The sequence below is a fragment of the Melanotaenia boesemani genome, chromosome 2 (genome assembly GCF_017639745.1).
Source record: "Melanotaenia boesemani isolate fMelBoe1 chromosome 2, fMelBoe1.pri, whole genome shotgun sequence".
NCBI classification, from domain to species: domain Eukaryota; kingdom Metazoa; phylum Chordata; class Actinopteri; order Atheriniformes; family Melanotaeniidae; genus Melanotaenia; species Melanotaenia boesemani.
Window position 1 is genome coordinate 36025654 of NC_055683.1, and position 14800 is coordinate 36040453.

The following is a 14800-nucleotide window of genomic DNA, read 5'->3' on the forward strand; positions in this document are numbered from 1 at the left end:
TTGTCAGGCGGGATTAGTGGTTTAGTGAAGCAACTTCATGGTTTACAATGCATTAGAGGTTCAGTGTCTAATTATTAGGGTATCATTATCATGGTAACCCATGCTAAAAATTCTGCGGGTTGGTTCCAGATAACACATAAATGCACCACTTCCTCCTGACCAATCAGCTGTTTTGGAAATTGTAAAATTATTGGCCCCTTTTTAGCCAACTCACTATCAAATATGTAATTTTTAAAACATACAGCTTGTAAAACGAAGAAATGCAAATGCTTAAAAACCAAAGTTCTAAACAATCTGTCATTGAAATGCTTTTAATGAAGCAATTAAGGCAATCAACTGACCTATGACTGAGTTTGGCACAAATTGGTGAGCTACAGAATAACCCACCCTAACTAGGGAACTTTAGTGGATGCTCATTTTATACCCAATCTTGGCATCCTCACATGTCACAAGTTATAAAATACTTCAGTGCTGTTATTGTATATTCAATCAGCTTTCCTGTTTTTGCATGTATCCCTATTTTTGTGTGTGTGTGTGTGTGTGTTGCTGTGTCAAAATCTGGATTTTGTTAAATTAACCTTTGAAAAGAATAAACAAATTAAAGATTTTGATGGATGCTTTTTTACACCCAATCCTGGCGCCCTCACCTTTTGCCAGTTAACTGATTGTAAAAATTAAAACTGGAATAAGTGTGTAAAAACATCTGACTAGTACTATTGTCTAAATAACTGGTGCATATTGTTTTGATTTGTGTGCTTAATTTTTTTCACACAGCATTTAAAACGGCGTGGGTTGTATTTAAGAGAATAGGGCTAAAACTGTATTACATTCCACATTAATACCCAGACAACACATTCATTTAATGAAATACACAGTTGTAATTATAGTGGAATCTACTTGTGCTGTAATGATGTGGCAGTGATATTGATCAGCCTATTAATTTACACATTCACACAGTCCTGGCTTTGGCTGCAGTGACTGTTTAGACTTCAGTTTGCTTTCAGCTGCATTTATTCATCTTGCTCATTAAAGATTTGGGTTTTAGTTAACCATAGTTAATATTCAGTGATCATGACTGGGGTTGATAACCAGAAATGTGACACATCATAGTTGTCTTGGGTGCAGAACTTGCTTAGTAGAGCAGATTGTTCACAAAATACTTGTGGCTATTACATTTAAATTTGTTCTGTTTTATTATTATTATTATTATTATTATGTTTTTTATTTATTTGTTTAGTTTTTTTAGTTTTGTTTTGTTTAGTTTTTCCATATTTCCCCAAATCTCACTGCACAAAGCAAAATAATTGGCATAACTGGACTTGTGCTATAGATGAACTAACCCTTTAATCCTGTTTACACCGCAGTACCCAACCCACACAGGTGTTTTCACTTTTTTGGCTAATTAGGCTTTTTCCTCTGTGTGAGTGGGTGTGTACACACTGCAGCTGACATCTCACTGAATCTTTTGTTTGTAGCGCCCGCCTCACTAAATTGGGACATGCAAGGCGGCATACAACACATTACACACCAGCTACAATGGTGGTGTATCATCTTGCAGGGAGCCCCATCACTAGGCATCTTTTCTCTTTTTTTCCTTTTGTTTTTTCCTCTGTTGCTAAGTACCAAAAATGTAGAAGAGTCCTCTCTTGTTATATGTAATGAAAAAGTGATTATGCAACCTCTGCTGTGTGTTTTTATGTGGGTGTTGCCTCGGACAAGCAGTACTTTGTTGATCAAAGTCACTCAGAAATAGCAGATTTATCTGATAGAGGAGTTGGACTGAGGAGATGGACAATTCCTTTTAACCCACACTCCTACCAAGTCTGTTCTCGCTCTGGAAAATCCTTTGACTTTCTCTTCCTATTTTGACCATATGTGCAAAACAAATCTTTTGTTATTGTAAACCAAAAAAAAAACAACAACTCTGCATTAGCTCCTTGGTAAAGACTTGCAGAAGGGTATTAATCACATGACCACAGTTCACTGAACTCTGCCTTGAAATATGAGACCTCATTTCTCATTTCTCGTGGATAATCAACTTAAAGAGAGGAGAAAAAAATACAATATTTCACCTTGAAATGCTTCATAACTTGCCTGCGGGATTTTTAAACTCACCATGCTCATGCCTGATTATGCTAGACCAAAAGCAAACAAATGAAATCAAAGCTGTGGAGTCTGCAGCATGCACTACCTTCTCCACACATGCATGCCAAGAAGAAAATGAATAAATTTGCATATAAGCTTATATTAATTAAAATGTAGTTTTCCTGCTTTTGGAGTTGAAAACAGATGGATTATTTTTGTTTTGTTTTGGCCAGTTTTCTTGCTAACAGACCATCTTTTTTGAGAACATTAGTAAGTCACTACTGCAGCTTCTCAGAAAGTTTATGTGTATTTATAACTATAAACATGACTTTCCCTTTCATTTAAACTCCCAAGTTTACACTGTAAAATCTAACTAGTTGGCTTCACTAAAATGTGCTTGATAAATATGATTCTATTAACAAATGAGCTTATGACAGAATTTTGATGTGATAAATTTAACATAAATAAATGAAGATTTTGGTGAACTTGATTTTAAATTCACCTTACATAAAGAAAAAATAGACGGAAAATTATTCTAGTTTGCAGTTGGATCTTTTACATTTTATTATTTCTAAAAAATACAAAACACGAAGAGAAACAAAAACTAAATGAGAAAATTTTAGACGTTTTAGCTTGGTTTATGGGATTTATTTTTGATCTTTCTGAAATAAACTTTTTTTTGTCATTTGAATTTTTGATTAACTAAATAAAATTTAAAAAAAGTACTTAACAAAGTACTGTGTAATGTCAACTATTACTAAGCTGCTAAAGTGTGCAAAGTTTTTTTTACAGAGTATTCTTTCTAAATTGTTAATGGAAGTGAACAGCATTGTGGGTAACCCTGCTCCCCCACCATCACCATTTTCCATCTACTCATAATTACACTGATTCAACAAAAGTATATTAATTTATTCAACATTTTGCCCTCCAAAATTCATATGACCTATTAAAGATTAGTATTATTAACAACTAGATTAAAATAAGTTTTAGCCACTGGATATATTCTGTTAAAACCAATGTTGTATTTTACAGTAGATGCTTCTCTTGAAGGATTTTTCTGCATTAATGTTATGAAAGGGACTCCTTATAAAATGTCGAGCATGTTTAAAGTAAGGGAATAAGCAGCTATTCCCATTAGCTTAAAGGAAAATGTCAGGGTTGCAGTATTCTTTCTTTTGAGTGTTGCTTATTTGTTCAGTCTTTTTTTAGTTTCACACTTTTATGTAAAAGAGCCACTTGTCAGATGCTGAGTTTCAACACAGAAACATTCTGCTGAACACAAAAGGACAGTTTTAGCCATTAATTGTGCAGACATCCAGTCTTTTCCTCTTTTATCTCTGCTCACTGAGCTTTCATTCCAGGGAAATTATCCTTTTTTTTTATCTTGGAGAAAAATACACCAAATTGAACACTTGTTTCTCCTTGGTTTACCTCTTTCTTTAGGTTTATCGTGTAATATGAACTGTGGCAGGTTTTTTACTCAGTATATTCAGTGAGCTCCTTTCACTTTCATCGTATTCAGTTGTGTGCAGCAAATATTACTTTTTTTTTCTAATGGGTCATCTAGTTAATCTTTCTTCAGGCAATGATCTGTTTAGGCTTCAGGCATGGGGTACAGAATAGTCATTAACCAAAAAAGTAGTTTTTGTGAAACTAGACTCTTCATCCTGTGCCTGCCCATCATGTCATCTCATGCAAGTTGTAAAAATAGGGACAACCAGGCGAAAATGGCACTTTATTACTGAGGTTGGAAATTTGAAACGATAAAAATAAAAAGCAGGGTTTAAAAAAAAAAGTGAACTGAATTTAAATATGTTGCTGCATTAAAAAACAGTTGCTCCGTCACCCTCCTGCCATCATGTTTATTCACATGAATGCCAATTAGTGAGGCTGGAGGAAAATAATTGTGTTGCTTTAATGCTGCAGCTGTAAGGAATTGTGGGATGGCATTATCTCCTTTCCTTTCATAAAACACGACCCAGTATATCCTCTGCTAAGAGAAATAATAATGAAGCTCTTATAATAGGAAACCGTGGTCTAGGCACAAAAAAAAAAGCATATTCAACCAATGATGGTCGGTTACACTTGGGTTAAAGCACTAACAGGCAAAATAATGTCAGTTATGGTCTACTTAATTCACCTGCAGCTACCTGTCCGCTTAGTTTTTCTTTATTAATGAAACAACTCATGGCCTTTCAAGTATTTTAAAAATGAAAGAAAAATGCATCCAATTTCTAAACCTGTTTGATCCAAATCAGGGTTGTTACGATAAAGTAAGAAGCAGAGTGCAACCTGAACGGGTCTCCAGGCCAGATTAAAGTGCACATACACGTGAACAACACGCAAACTCTAGGGATGGTGAAAACAAAGCCTCATGACACACCAGGTCACTTTGACACAGCTGCCGCGAGATCGACTCAATGCGTTGAAACAGTGATCAATTCAAATAGAGCTCCATCTGCTGGCTGTCTGTGTGTGATGCATTTGAGGGAAAATGTCAATAGTCATCTCATTAGTCTCAGCTCCCTGTATAATATTTGGCATAGTATTTAATAAAGAATGTTATCAACAATGTTATTCGCTCCGTTCTTATACTGCAGCATGTTCAGCAGTTGCCCTGGCAACAACGTCTTTGATTCCCAGAAGCTAACTGAAGATGTGATGCTTTCTTTAAGTCGGTTTGCAAAACAAAATGATGATTGATTGCAAGCAAAATCTTCTCTTGAAAACCTTTGGTTTACAGTGAGATTCAATCTCAACCCCCTCGAAATTCCCGGGAGCAGCTCGACACGTATGGACGACATCATGAGGCCTCAGTTGGTGCAGTCATGTGACATTTAGCAAGCTGGAGCATTGTACTGAAATGAGGCTCGAAACACTGCCAGTTCCTAAGATCAAAACGAAGTCTTGCAGGCGCGTTCGAGCATAACATCACTAGAAAACTCTACAATTAACCAAACAAAACATTAACTTTTAAAATCAAACAGTGTGTTTAATCAGTCTACTGAGGAGTCATGATGATGTATAGTGGATAATTGTCCCCACAGCTGGGACTGATATAAATTTAGCCTGAAATTGAACTTGCTACGTCACAAGATGCTTTCATTTTAAACTCTGAGTCAGCAAACAAATTTAAACTGGAGAAATTTTGAGGCGTTCTCTCTGATGAAGTCTTTTATCTGAACTTCACCATCTTTATCGCTTCAGTGTTGTCATGGCATCATTATAAGCAACAGGCTCATTTTATTTTATTTATTTTTTTGGCAGGATATGATGGTGTAAAATAGGTTCTGAACAAATGATCCTTTGTTCATGCAGACTTGACATTGAATGTTTTTATCTGCCATTTATTTATTTAGGGCCATAACAAAAGTCGCCACCTGGATTTAAATGAGCAAATAGATAGGAGCCTCTTATTGGGTTGTTACTGCATGGGTGATTATTTTTCAGTTGCAAAAGGTTTTTTAACCCCAACTGATACAATGAGTAGCTTCTCATTTCTTAAACATGTGGAAAGACACATTCCATGGTCATGGAAATTATGTTAGTCTGTTTAAGAAGGGTCAGATCATTGGCTGTCAACTACTGAAACTGGGTTAAAAACGGTCCAACGCATAATTTAAACTGGACGAATAGTGAGGAACCACCATCTTCCAGGAAGAAATATGGTTGGAAAAGCATCTTAAATGCTTGTGATCAGTGATCACTTCAACGTTTAGTGAAATAAAATGGAAGAAAAACACCGGTAGAACTCAGAGCTGTGTTTAATGATGAAAGTAAGAACATTTCCACATATAAAATGTGAAGAGAACTGAAAGGATTGGGACTGAACAGCTGTATAAGAAAACCATTAATCGGTGAGGCTGAAAAATGTTTCAGTTTGGTAGAGAGCATAAAGATTGGACTCTGGAGCAATGGAAAAAAGGTCATGTGATCTGATGACTCCAGATGTTCCAGAGTGATGGGAACATCATGGTAAGAAGAGAGGAGGATGAAGTGATGCAGCCACCATGCTTAGTGCCTACTGTACAAGCCTGTGGGGGCAGTCTATGATGGGGTTGCTGCAGTTGGTCAGGTCTAGGTTCAGCAATATTCTATGAGAAAAGAATGAGGTCAGCTGATACTTGAATATACTGAATAAGAAGGTTATTCCATCTTCCCTGATGGCACATCAATATTCCAAGATAAGAACGCAGGATTCATGGGGCTCAGATTGTGAAAGAGTGGTTCAGGGAACAGGAGACACCATTTCCACGACACAGTCCAGACTTGAACCCCATTGAGAATCTTTGGGATGTGCTGGAGAAGGCTTTGTGCAGTGGTTGGCTCTCCCATTATCAACACAAGATCTTGGTAAAAAAAAATGAATCTTGTGACATTGCAGGAGCTTACTGAAACAGTAACACAGCAAATGCTGCTGTAATAAAATCTAAATGCAGTCCAGCCAAATATTAGTCTGTCCATTCTTTTTCTTTTTTGGCCAGGCAGTATATATGAATAATTTTTAAGAATGTTAATAAGATATTTTTAAAAAATAATAAGTGAGTAAATAAACTTGGGTTACATTAGGCCTTAAATGATCCAAGTTACATCCCAAGTCAGTGAATTGTCTGTAAACATTCAGCAGTCACACACAAGCTAAGCGTTGCTTTCCTTTTATATAAGTTTAGGACAACCCCAATTACAGAGATGCTTGAGGAGTTAAAAAAAAATGACTATGCATGAAGGCAGTTTGATGTTAGAGGTCAGAGAGGTTCCCTGATGGCTCGTCGTCCTCGTGCTGAGCGAAGCCTCCCCTGTCACCTCCACTGATGCTCTCCCCTCAAACGCCACCGCAGTTTCGTTTTCTGCATTCAATCCTTTTCAAGAGAAGCTGTGCCCTTCCTACCAACATGTTTAATTCATTCCCAGACGCCCGGGGGACACTCAAAACAACAACAACAAAAAAAAAAAAAAAAAAAAGAGAAAGAGAGGGAGAGAAGAAGAAAGAAATTAGAAGGAACTAAATGTTTGCTCTGCGTTTGCTGTTGGCGAGTGTAATAAATGAAGGCCTGAAACAAGGAGACTTGAGGCATTTGAGAAGCTGTGAAGATAAATAAATCCCATTTCCTTGTGTTTTGATTGACTTCGGGGGTAGATGGGGGCAGCAAGGATGTTGCTGGACACCTCGGCATGCTCCCTCTTAATCAGAGGTTGATTAAGCGCGCTTTCAGAGGCATGGATTAGGGTACTCCCCTCGGACTCCACTAAATTGGTCGGATGGGAAGGAAGGCAGGGCGTTGGGCACTGCTGAGGGAACTTTTGATGTGTCAGTCAGAGAATCTGGCATGGTTTGCTTTTATTGACCTTCCCAGCCTTGATTTGTGACAGATCCCCTGGTGCTGGAGTAGGTGAGGAAGGTTAGAGGAGATTCAGCTTTTGAAGAAGTGCTTTCCAAATTGAGCTGATCAAGGAGAGCTCCACTTTACTACCATTCATAACAATGAGGTCGGAGAGGAAGATGCAAAACATTTGTGGCAGAGACAGCGTTTTTTTCAGCACATATTCTGCTTTATTTGACAACATGAATGTGCGCTTTAGAAAACCAGGAAGTCCTGGTTCAGGCACTTTTTACTTGATACTCTCTCCCAGACATCCATTTAACTGTAAACAGTGGGTTTTTACTCATGTCATGCTGTATCCACAGTTAATGGATTCAACTGAGTGCCCGCTACAGCTCTAAATATATTCCCCCCTTCTTCTCTATGTACAGTGTGTGTCATTTATGGATTTATGGTTAATAATAGACTGATGCGTTTTCCTGCTGTCAGACTGGTTTGTAACCCCTTCACAGAAGGAATGGCATTATTCATGTTGCGGTGGTGGCACCACTATTAATGTAATGAGTCAGGCTGTTAATGTGATCCAGCCTCAGACACAAAGGGGATCTCTCAACCTGAGCTCCTGCTGCAGACAGGAGACCTCTGCACCCTACATAACAACGATGTGATGTGTCATCGCTGATTTATTTTGCCCTTGAACCTCCAAGTGATAGGACCTTGTGGGATAGCCTTTAAAAGAAGTGCCCAGAGATGAAATGAATGCTCTGTTCCAAACTATTGAGAGACGTGCACTACAGCTAAAGGCTTTTAGAGGGAGTGCTGTAATCTAAAATGTGCTATTTCTCACACATAGCGCGGCTCTGGGATGGGCCTGATCAGATAGCCTGAGATTAATCTGACTTGACCTGTGAGCAGCAGTCACTGCCTTCTGCATTGCTGGCCATGAGATGAATGTGCAATGGATTCCAGAAAGATGGAAATCAATTTGAATTCAGCCAAGGCACCTTGGAGCGATAAGCTATTGCAACACCTACATGTGGACTCACAAATTTCATAATGAATAGATAAGAATTAATGCAATTTCAAACTGTCACCTCCTGCCAGATGGCTTGTCATAAATGGCTTATCGTTGTTTCCTGGTTTTTATTTAATTTATTTATTTTTTTACATACAACAACAACAACAAAAAAGAAAAACAGCCCAGTTAATTCATGTCCTTTCCATAAGCATGACTCCATGGTAACCATCCTTAGAGATGAATCCCTGAAAGTATTTTAAACAGCCTTATTAACTCGGTCCAGTTCCTGGTGTAATTAATGCAGCAAATATCCGCAATGTAACCTGTGAAGATGTGCAATAATTATGTGACCGTTTGAGTGACAGAGATCAGGAGAGCAAATAGAGGAGGTCTGTCTGCAGCCTCGTCAGGAGGTCCAGAGTGTTGGTCCAGGTTAATAGGCATCCTCCTGACAGAGATTAGCTAGAGTTAAAGAAAAGTAAGGAGAGAAGCTTTCAAATTCAGTCTGATAAAGTCAAATGCTTTAAAAATCCGTCTTTAATCGTCTCATTGTCACGGGCCATTTGCAAGTTCTTGGTCCAGGGTTTTATGAAGTTCCCTTTGCAGGCATTAAAAACACTAAAATCCTTTTGAAAAAACACTTCATTTGAGCTGGACTCAGCAGCACTGTCCATAAATAGCCTGCCATCTGTTTCCTGCTTTTGCTGCAGCCAGACACTGAGCTACAAAATATTCTCAAACTGAGTTTTGATCAAAGAACAGAGCAGGGCTGAAGTACTGTAACCAAACACACGGTTGGACCAGAATCCAGCCAGGTGTCTGGATTCTGAAAGTCAGCAGCGGCAGGACGCTGTGGGTTTATAAGGGAAATGCCACTTGTAGTGGAGTGGACCTGTGATCGATTGGGATGAGAAGTGGCTTAGCCGTGCCTCTGTGTGTCAATAGCTTCACCCTCTTCCTCAACCCTGTGATAAAACAGAGGTTCGTAGTACTGAATCGCAGCCTCGTGCAAACCTTTGAACCCACCTCTATGTTCCTGTTTTCATCTGATGTTGTCGATTTGTAGCTTAGTCCTCAAAAAGTTTCACTTCCACCATGATGGAAGACTTGTGGGGGCAAAAGCTGAATTGACAACAAATTAGGATGCAGTCTGCAGCAGCATGGATTGAGACAAGGATTTAATTGGCTTCATATCGGGGTTAGATAGCACCAGTGTTGACATTTGATTAGAAAAAATAAAAGAACAAGGTGACTTGATATTGTGGTGATAAGCAAAAATCCCAACTCAATCGCATCAATACTTTACCCGGGTGCACAGAGGTGCCTCACCTTGTAACCAATGATAGTGGCTGCAGTGTCTCACTGGCACATAAACGGAGGTTTTCCACCGAGCGTGCTTCGTCATACATTTATTGCTGTCTGTTTTCCTCTCAGTCATTCCTGTTGCTCTCGACACACTGTTGGTCCACAGGTCATGCTGCACAAAGGCATACTTTTTTTTAGCCTTGATGCTGGCTAATTCACAGCTTGTCACATACCTGTTCTTCAAACTAAAGGTCACCTCTAAGCAGCACTTAATGGCTTTATGTCTGTTTTTACAGGCAACTGTGCAGATTAACGGCAGGACATTTTCTGCATCAACTTTGCCGGGTTTTATATTTATTTTTAACTTGAGAGAAAGAAAAAAAATAAACAACAAACTTGAGGATGGTAACTTCAGTTTTGAGTGTTTGCTAAAAGAACACCCGGACAACTAAACGGACTGGATCTCTAAGACACATCTTGTCAAGGTGAGGGCAGACTTTCTTTTGATTTAGCATACAGGTGTTTATATTATGGCTACCTCACATATTTTGTGTTTGTTTGAAGCAGTACGAGCAGTGTAGCAACTCACTTAATTGTTTACATAAGGTCACGGGGTGGAGAGCTTGGTTTACAAACCTCTACATACCACAAGTCCTTGTGAGCTACTGCTCTGCAGGTTTTAGATGCTTTCCTACTACAACACACCTCACTTAAATGAAAAGTTCTGCACAAGCCTGTTCATGATCTACTGATTTGAGTCAGGTGTGTTGCAGTAGGAAAACTTCTAAAGCCTGCAGGACTCAAGAGCCCAAGAGAGCCGGAGTAGGTGATCCCTGTTCTAAGGTGGCCAGAATTCACTGGACATCATTTACACACATGAATTATCCACCAAAGAGTCTTTGGGATGTTTGTGCTGGAGAAGACATCAGGCGGTAGTCCACAACAAAATTTTGAAGAAACACTCTGTATGGGAAAATATTGACATTGCACAATGACATGGAAACAATGTCAGGGCAAATGTGTGCTACCAAAGCTAAAGATGGTCCAGTGAAATATTGGTGACTCTCTTTGTGGCCAGGCAGTGTGTGATGAATAGGATCTAAAAATGTGTCTCAGCTTTAATTAGAATACTGATTCCCAAACACCCTCCCTGCATGTTTTACATGTTTCCCTGCTCCAGCACACCTAATTCAGATAAATGGGTCAGCTCCTCAGCTTTTCATCTGCTCTGCAAAAGTCAGATAATGACCCATTCATTTGAATCAGTTCTGCTGGAGCGGGAGAAACATCAGAAATATGCAGGGCAAGAGGTTCCCGGGACCAAGACTGGAAAACACTAAATTAGAGAGTAATCCTTTTTTTTCTTCTTCTTCTTCTTCTTCTTTTTAAAAAGGCTGACATGATTAACACATCTTCAATATGCAGAATCTTCTGTTGCTGGAACTCTGGCTACTATTTGAGTACACATTATATATGCTGGTACAGTTTTATAATTAAGAACTTAGTCCAGCTGTAAAGTCAACATTTTTTTTCTTTCTTTTTTACTTATTTCTCCCCTTTAAGTCAGCCTTATTTTCCCATCTGTTCATTATATGAACATGATAAAAAAAAAGTGTGAATCCTTAGTATATTTTTTTTGTCTTCTCAAATAAGCTTGTGCATCATATGATTTCTTGCTCCATCACTTGCTCTCTTTCTTTTCCTCTTCACCTTTAATAATGGTTTCTTTGCTGAATCAGGCACCATTTTAATTTGGTTTTCCTCCCATCAATTTGACAAAAAATGAATAAATAAATAAAAATAAAACAAAAAAGAAGCAAATGTTGAGAAAAAAGGATTGAAAATGTGCTTCTTTCACAAATTCCTGTGATAAACATGTGTAGGTTTTTTCTGCTTTAAATGATTTCTCATTACAAGTTTACTCTGTTAGAACTCCGAACTCACTCCTATAAGATATTTACAAAAAGTGATGCACGTGAGGAGGGTGCATCACTTTTTTAACTAAAAATGAAAGAAAATACCTCAAAAGGCTTGTAAAAATATTTCCATCAAACAGTTCTAATTAACAGCTTTTAGATGCACCAAACTGAACACCAGACAAGCAAAATGCAAGTGTCTGGTGAGGATAGCACCCTTTAGAGTGGAATTAACTTTTTTTAACAAATATTTTCAGGAAAGCACACTCTATAGGAAAAACTTACATTTTTCAGCTGGTGCTTTCTGACCATAAAGTCCATTTTATGACCTTTAAGGTCTGAAATGTGAAAGCTCCATTCTCGCCCTCGCCTGTCAGGTGATCTGCTTCTTTAGTTATAAGTTTAGCTGAATTCATTATTAGTTGTTATGTTTTTTATGTGTTAATTTTTTTGATTTATTATTTTCGGGTTTTCTCTGGTTCATGTCTTCCTGGTTGAGGAAGGTGGTCTCAAACAAATGCCCTTGAATGCCCCTTGCTTCTTCAGGTCCTGGCAATTTGGACCGTGCATTTTGCAATTACAGATGTAGAACATCATAAATATAATTAACTCTAGCATTAACTGTTTGATGTGGAGTTATTGTGTAGTTTTAAGGCCTTATCGACCTAAAGATGGGTCCAGATAAAATGGATTTAATTGTCCATTTTATTTCACCCTTCCTATAGGCAAAGTTGTTTAACCAGGTTGTGTTTAAAGCTGCTGTTAAAGTGATTTGCTGGTTTTGTCTGCAACCAACTCCCGCTTGTCTAAGTTTTAAGCTGAGAAAAAGTAGCTTTTAAAAAACGTTTTTGAGCAAATTTTAGTTCTTCAAAACCTTTCAAATCTCCAGGTTCACATTGTGAACAACAGTGTTTAACATCTAAACCCCGATAGGCATCTTTAAATCCTGTTCCCTGTTTTTATTTGTGCACAAGCTAAACAATGCAAGGAGCTTTGAAGACTTCATCTAAATTGTCCTTTTTAAATAATATAAAAACTAAATCCATGACCAAATCCAACTTTTGATGTGGGCTTATTGAAGTTTTGTTTTGATTCATTTACTAAGCATTTGTTATGCAGCTAAAAATAACGTCAAAATATCTATGTTGATTACAGGTTGAGCCCTCTGAGAGAGACCTGTTATCTTTGTGCACCACAGCTTGCTTCGCTCATACCAGAACTCCACTCTGTCCTCAGTTGTGAGCATATTAGTCTCCATGGAAACCCATTTTAACCAATACTTCATCTGTGCCAAATGACCCTGTGTTGCTACTTAGCTTCTCTCTGCTTTGTGAGGAAGTGTCTTTCTTTTGGAGATTAAACATTTTGGAGGCAAATTGAGGTCCTGCTGGTTTTATCTCTGGGATATTGAATAAGCATATGTAGAAAATACCAAAGCGCGGTGCTGCAAACGCTCGGTATGAAGAGATTGATGTGTTTCTTTTTTTTTTGGTGGGGTAGCAACAAGTGTAACGCTAGAGATGCAGCACAATTTTATCAGGTAGAAGCAGCGAGTTGAAGTTAAACACCACAGGTATTTGATGGTTTACATGTTTTGCAGCATTATGGATCCATATTTGGTTTTTCTTTTTTCTTTTTTTTTTTTTTAGACCAGCCTTTTTGTATTAAACGGTATTTGTTATGATGTTCCTTGTGGGCTATTTACGCTCTTTTTCTCTCTAAAATACCCACAGATAATTGCTCAGAAGGAAGCACCCAGGAAGGTCAGCCAAGAATCCTGCTGTAGGTGCCAAAGTGAAATCTACAGGACTACAATTACTTGGACAGACTTCAGCTGCAGAGCAAAGTGAATGACAGGTAGGAAATAATTCATATGAATCACCTGCTGTATTATGAATAGCCACCTGCCGAGAGGACATGGCACGGTCAGTTATCCACCGAATTGCTTCTGAATTGCCCTCTTTTGTCATTTGTTGGTAATTGCCTTATTCTCTTGATAATATAATGAAATTAACCTCTGAACATTTCCTCCTTATGACATTTATGAGACAAGGTTGAAGTTGACGTGGCTGCAGTCTTACAATTATATTTAGATTATTTGACTTTGATGCCGTTTGGCTTCTTTTCTGATGTCGCCAGCGTCGAGGTTTTTTCGCTGCCACTCACAAGTCAGATTCTTCATTTTTCCGAAAACATACAGTGTTCAATCCCACTCTGAGCACGTTCTTTTAAGAAATCCAAGATCACTCACATCTATTTTCTATTTGGGGTGCATCTGACCTTGTAGTGAGCAGACATAAAAGGCTGTCAGTCAAACCATCATGCAGTCTTTGTTTCCGTGTGGTTGTCATTCTCTAGAGGAGTCAAGCAGCCACTGACTTAGATCTAGTGATTCTGTGCTCCTGGCAAAATGCTTGTCTGTCCTTCTTTTCACCGAGCTCAGCAGCCGCCTCAGGGTAAGGTGGAAAGAAGGTGAAAATAAAAAATATAAGAAAAGTTTGGGAAAGGTGCAAGGAGAATGTAATCAAGGCCATCAGTTAAATACTTCCTTTCTTTCTTTTTTTCTCAGTTCACCTTAACATTTCTAACCTTCAAGAAATTTCCCTGTTAAAGCCGAATAACAGAGAATGTTTGCTGTTAAAGTCAAAGAGATATCCCTCAATAAATATGACACAAATCCAAAGAAGCTTGGATGCTGTGTAAAGTGTACATGGCAACAGAATGCAATGATTTACAAAAGTCGTCAACACATATTTTATTCCCAGTACACCATAAACAACTTATCACATGTTGAAACTAAAACATTTTTACCATTTCATGGAAAATATGAGCTGATTGTGAATCTGAGGGCAGCAACATGTTTGTAAAAAGTTGGCACAGTCGCAAGGAAAGGCTGCAAATGTAATTGATACAAATAATAATAAAAACTAACTGAAGTGGCTTTTGACATCTTATTAGGTTACTTAGCAACAGTTCAGTATCATGACTGAGTATAAAAAGAGCATTTCAGAGAGGCAGAGTCTCTCAGATGGTCTCAGATTGCCCAGAGGTTCACCAGTCTAAGACAAATCATCTTTAAATTGTAGAAAAATGTCAGATTAATGCTCCTCGATGTAAAATTGTGAAGACTTTGAAGGTCCCACCATCTACAGCAG

At 38.2% G+C, this 14800-nt stretch overlaps 1 protein-coding gene across 5 annotated transcripts in view; it reads left to right on the forward strand.

Moving 5' to 3' along the window:
* rbfox3a (RNA binding fox-1 homolog 3a) overlaps nt 1–14800 on the forward strand; it is a 528049-nt gene that overhangs the window by 51660 nt on the left and 461589 nt on the right. For all 5 annotated transcript variants that reach the window (XM_041975734.1, XM_041975755.1, XM_041975750.1 and 2 more), the window contains exon 2: nt 13379–13502. The gene's annotated coding sequence lies outside the window, so the exon portion shown is untranslated. The remainder of the gene's footprint in view (nt 1–13378; nt 13503–14800) is intronic.